Source organism: Phaseolus vulgaris, chromosome 11 (genome assembly GCF_051622355.1).
Source record: "Phaseolus vulgaris cultivar YP4 chromosome 11, ASM5162235v1, whole genome shotgun sequence".
Classification (NCBI taxonomy): Eukaryota; Viridiplantae; Streptophyta; class Magnoliopsida; order Fabales; family Fabaceae; genus Phaseolus; species Phaseolus vulgaris.
The window spans coordinates 43,718,013-43,724,095 of NC_143508.1; the positions used below are offsets into that span (position 1 = coordinate 43,718,013).

Below are 6,083 nucleotides of genomic sequence, written 5' to 3' on the forward strand. Positions count from 1 at the left end.
AGTGGTGTCTTCTTCACATATTGGACATGCTTTATGACCTTTAACACTATACCCTGATAAGTTACCATATGCCGGAAAGTCATTGATGGTGCAAAATAACATGTCATGCATCTTGAAAGTTTCGTTAGCAAATCCTTCAAATACAACACCCTGATCCCACATTAACTTCAAATCTTCAATTAGGGGACTTATATAAACATCTATGTCATTCCCTGGCTGTTTCGGAACGGATATCATCATAGACAACATCATGTATTTTCGCTTCATGCACAATCAAGGAGGTAAGTTGTAAATAACTAGTAAAACAGACCATGAACTGTGATTCATACTCATATTACCAAACGGATTCATTTAGTTTGTAGCTAAACCAAGTCAGATATTTCTTGATTCTTTACCAAACTCTGGAAAATCGTCATCAAATTTCTTCCATTGAATAGAATCAGCTGGATGTCGGTACATGCCATCACATTTCCTCTCATCTGCATGTCATCTAAGATTCTTAGCCACTACAAAAAAACGTGTATAAAGCGGCGATTATTTTCGCAAAAATTGGCATTTTTAACCGCCGCATTATACGTCTGTGGTGGTACTGCGTACCGCCAAAATTCTTGCCGCCACAAAGTTTAATGTGGTGGTCAATTGAGAACCGTTGTAGCAGACGCCATATTATGCATTGTATAAAGTGGCGGTTTTAAGCGTGTAATTGGCGTCAATTATAAATGTCATAATTTTAAAACTAGGTAAACCAATTCTAACGTAAATAGTGGTAGTTTTAACTACCACTTAATACAATATAGTGTGGCATTTATAATACACTTTATAACCGTCATAATTCGAATATTAAATATTTAATTTTATTTTTAATATTTATAATAATTTATTTAATTCTATTTTATAATTTGATTTCATAATATTATTTAATTTCATATTATAATTATAATTAAACTTTAATTTTATTTTTATTTTTAACATTTATAATAATTTATTTAATTCTATTTTATAATATTAATTAATTTGATATTATAATTAAATTTCACTACACATTTATGTTTCATAATATAATTAAAATTGATAAATATAATAATCAAAAGATGACTTCATCCATTGATTGAGAGAACAAAGTTGATAATGTCAAACTAATCCAAAGAACAAGTAAATTAAATTGTCAAAATATAAATTGTTTCAATTTCTAAACATATTACAAGTAAATTCCCATTCCTAATTTATCTTACTGCCTCCACTTGATCTTATATTCTATTTGGTGATATATTCTAGTTTCATGATGGAGCATGAATGCCGATGAAGTGGTGATTATCAACTCCTGCAGATACCATAAGGGCTGTCAACTTAGCGGCAATACACACAGAAAAATGGGATAGATACTAACTAAGGTTAGCATTCAACAACCAAAAAATATTCAAATAAAACTAGTTGCAAGAGAGGTGTGCATCTTATTTCCAGAGTAAATAAAAAACCAATGTATGCCATAAAATGTGTCATTGAAGAAATAGTTTGTGTTATGAGACAGACAAAAAACCAGACTCATCCCACCATCACTCGTAGACTAAGTTGCATGATACGTGTAAATTTAGTTTAAATGACAATATTGGTCTTTCAAAGATGATACCAACACACACTGGTCCTCAATTTATAAATACATCAAATCAATAACATGATCAAATTGGTTTTAAATTTTCACATTTTATCATCAAATTGTTTTTTTTAAGGAAAACCAATGCCATTAATTATCATCAAAGCAACAATCTTTGGAGAACCAATCTAACCTCACATATATCTTTAGAGGACCAAAATGAATGTTAATTATATAGATAATGAAAAACAGAACATCATGGAAATTTTATATTGTAAAGTATAAACTAACACTTGAATTACAATCGACCATAATGAATTCACGAAATATTAGTTAATACCTTTAAGTGTTCAAGGGGAAAAGTTCCTAATATTGCCTCTGTGCTTCGTAAATTTTATTTTATAACCCTATCTAAATTCATATGTTATTTAAGAAACATGGCCACTGAACTAGCTATCCTTATCCTAGTTCACAACTATTTCATACTTCCATAGCAACCCATCCCTTCCCAAAAAAATAAAATAACCCTTTATATCCAGTGAATATTGAAAGCATCAAACACATCCAAAACTAAATTAACAAAAATAGCTTCAACCTTAAATGGAACTTAAACAATAACTACACAACAAAATAGATTCCCCTACATTACCTTAAATGATCCAAAAGTTACGCCCTTTTTCCGATTAGTCAACTGAGCCATCATGAGTTTGTCATATGCCTTTTCCAGATGAATTATACATTCACAGCGCACAACATCCCACACATTAGTGCATTAAAATTTGACCTCTTAAAACATGTCATGTGTCAGTATCACAATACCAATTTTAATGTTTTGCCAATTTCAATTTTCATCATAACATCTATTTTGTCAATTAGAAGTTTGGATGGCCAGGTCCTAAAAATTAGCAAAGCTATAATAACTAACTAGTTACATAAGAGGGCACCAGATGGACATACATACCTTAACGATGGAATCTTGGACAACCTGTCAAGCAATATCTAGTCTAGAATACATCAGAGAGACAACTAATTTCAGTTTATGGTTTAATTCCTCCTCATATTCTTAATTGATATTGCCAACAACATTCATGGTACCTATGAAATATGCAAACAGGTTTGAGTAGTCAATTTTTAAGGTTGTGCACAAGCCTTTCACTAATTTGGTAGAAGCTTCCCTACTCATTACATGTTTAGATACTATTGTTGGAATCAAAATCATAACTTTTTGCATAAAGAAGTTCTAAAATTTCAAGGTTGATTTATGTTTTATGTTACCCGTTTCGAATGAATTCATGGATGCCTATTAAGTCAAGATGCTGTCACATTAAGAAAATTTTTAAAAAAACATCAAACTCAAATTGTATTCAATAAATGAATTGAAATTTAAATGATGTTGCTTGTGTCTCACCTCAGCTAAAAGTTGGTCAGCAAATATTCTTGCTATTGGTGAATTAACTTCACGCATATGAGCAATTGGGGAAAGCTTTGCAGCTGATCTCAACATGTTGAACACTTGTCCTCCAGATAAAGTAGTAAAAGCCATTAAGGTTCCATAAATTTCAAACAAAAATCAATTTATTTTATGGATACATCTCATTATCATATACATAAAATTTGAAAACTAGGAATGTATCCTTTAGATAGACTCACATTATTATATGAAATAATGTAAATCATAGTATATACAATGTACAAATATGTATATGTTACAGTTTTGATATATCTCTTCACTCTCGCTCACCACAGAAGCCACGTCGCACGCTGCACCACCACTATCGTGCACATGCGCACGCCACTCAAGTAGTCGTAGCACCACCACCGTCGCACACCTTCGCGCGCCACCTACACAGTCACGACGCCGCTCCAACGCCGCCACACCAGCGCACCAGAGCGCAACCCAAACGAGTCTGTGCCGTCGTCGCACCAGCATACCAGAGCACCCCTAATGAGCTCGCGCCACCGCCACACACTGCACCCACTATCGCACCCTCATCCCGCGCCACCAACACTGGGTTACCATACCACCGCACCACCAATCCGCACTGCCAACATGAACCACCACAGTCACTCACACAACTGGGGAACGAACGACCACCAACACAAACCATAGCCATTCTGAAACTCTTCGCAGGAAGGTAGGTTTCTTAAGTGTTTTGCAGGGAGAGAGGGGGAAGAGGGGAAGAGGGGAAGAGTGGTAGGTTTCGTGAGAGAGAGGGAAATTGTTTAGCAGAGGGAGGGAAAAATGTTTTGGTGTGAGTGTATTCACTTTCCAAGAGTAACAAAAAAGTTTAAGAAAAAATTGGAAATAAAGAGGAATTGTGTAGGAGGGAAAGCAAAAGCAGGAATTTTATTCTGAAGGATAATTGTGGCAGTTAAAAATGTCATATTTTAAAGGATCATTGTGGCGGTTACTAAAATGTCGTATTATACGGCAGATTGTGGCAGTTATTAATAACCGCCATATTAAAACCGCCATTTTATACACGTTTTTTTGTAGTGAGCATCGTTTGGGTTTGCAAACAAATGCTTCATCCTTTGAATGATGGGAAGATACCACATAACCTTCATTGGGGGTCCATGCTTTTCTATCTCTTCAATAGTATCATCATCTTTTTGTTTCAACTTATAACGTGATAACCCACACCTTAAACAACTTTTCAACAATTCAAAATCTTTCCTGTGTAATTTACAATCATTAGGACATGCATGTATCTTTTTATACTCCATACCCATTGGATAAAGAATCTTGTTGGCCTCATAATTACGATTAGGTAGGGTATTTCCCTCTGGAAGCATATCCTTCAACAACTGAAGCAATTCCGTGAAGCTTTTGTCAGTCTATCCATTTATTGCCTTCAAATTCATCAATCTTAACACCGCCGACAACCATGTGAAGTTAGTTGATCCAGGATACAATTGAGTCTCTACAACGCTTGACATACTTCCATATCCATGCGCTTTGCAAAAGAATCAGCTCCCACATCACGAATCATGTTCTCCAATCAATCATGATCTACATCATCATGTACTGCATCATCCGTGGTGGACCCCACGTATTCTTCATTTACGAAAACACGTGGTAAATTTAATAATTCACCATGCCATGTCTAAGTTGTATAAGAATGAAGAAACCTATCACATAGAAGGTGTTCCCTGATTATCTTAACATCCAGTTCCATTCAAACAGTTAACGCACAGACACCTGATCTTTGCTCTATCATGACCACTATTATTATATTGCTCAAATTGTATAAATCCTTCTACTCCTCTTTCGTACTCATCACTTATGCGAAAAAAATTAATCCAATTTCGATCCATTATATTCTAGAATAGTCACTCGGGTGTTTTCAAACGAGTGTTCGATCTCACACGTTTGTCGAGGGTCAAACACCCTCGGACTCAATACTAGCATGTGTCAATTGCCGAGGGTCAAACATCCTCGGAATTGGTTGTTTCGACAAAACAATAGGTTGTTTTTCACTTAGTTTGAAAACCACTTTAAACTTAAAAGATTTGAAAACACTTAAGCTTTAGATTCAACAAATAGTGGATTACAAATATAATCTACCCCATATCCTATTCTAAAGCACACCAGCAACTTCAAGCACCTTCAACTTTCCATCAAACACAAAGATTTGAATTCTTCAAAGCTTGAACACACTTGATTCAACAAACTCAAGCTAAGAGAAGAAACACACATCAGAAGATATTCTTCCTTTTAAACTTGTAGTAGACTAGGATTTTAAGTTTTTGGCTTTGTAGTGTGAGCCATACTTAGGATAGAATAAAGCTAAGATAGAGGAGGCATGAGTCCCTTCTAGAAATCCTCACTTGATAATACAACCAAAGGGGTTCTAGAAACATAGGGTGGGTTTATCAACTTCAAATCTAGATTGCCATGCAAGCTAGAGTTGTAGTAGCTTTCATGGCACGACATCTAGCTCAATCTGTCTTTAAAAAGAAATCATCCTTATGTATAATTAAGACTTGATTTGTGAGTAAGAAAACTTTGTACATTCATATTTCTATACTCTTTTGTCTTAACAATTTTTTTTGTTTTTCTAGAGTTCAAGTGAACCTAGGCTAGGACACGGATAAATAGTTTTCTACTTCTCCAAGTTTCTACCTGAAACTACTTTCACCGATTCACTTCCTCCCTTCCTTCATTCAATTCACATCTTCTTCTGCCTCCAAACCAAGCTTCATTAGGTTCATTTTGCTTAGAATTTCATGGAAGCAACTCGACGTCCATCGTGTGGTTACCGGAGCTAGTTTCGCTCCAAAGCTAAGTGTTCTTAGCTCATTTCCTTTGTTTTTTAACAATTAAATCTTCAATTTCATGTTTTTCATTGCAATTTTACATATATTAATTCACTTCTATCAATTATGTTTAGGTTTCACGCATTTTAATCGGTTCAAATTGCTTAATCTTCCTTTAACCATCCAAAAGCGTGAAGTATAGGCTTAAGATGCATGTGATATAAATGGTCTT

General features: G+C 34.7%; 1 long non-coding RNA gene across 1 annotated transcript; it reads right to left on the reverse strand.

Moving 5' to 3' along the window:
* Window positions 1-1,081: 1,081 nt before the first annotated feature.
* LOC150023277 (uncharacterized) lies at window positions 1,082-3,138 on the reverse strand. Its single transcript, XR_016517629.1, has 3 exons — window positions 3,000-3,138; window positions 2,241-2,686; window positions 1,082-1,321 (listed from the first exon to the last, which is right to left on the reverse strand). It is a non-coding gene; the product is annotated as an uncharacterized LOC150023277 (long non-coding RNA).
* Window positions 3,139-6,083: the final 2,945 nt, after the last annotated feature.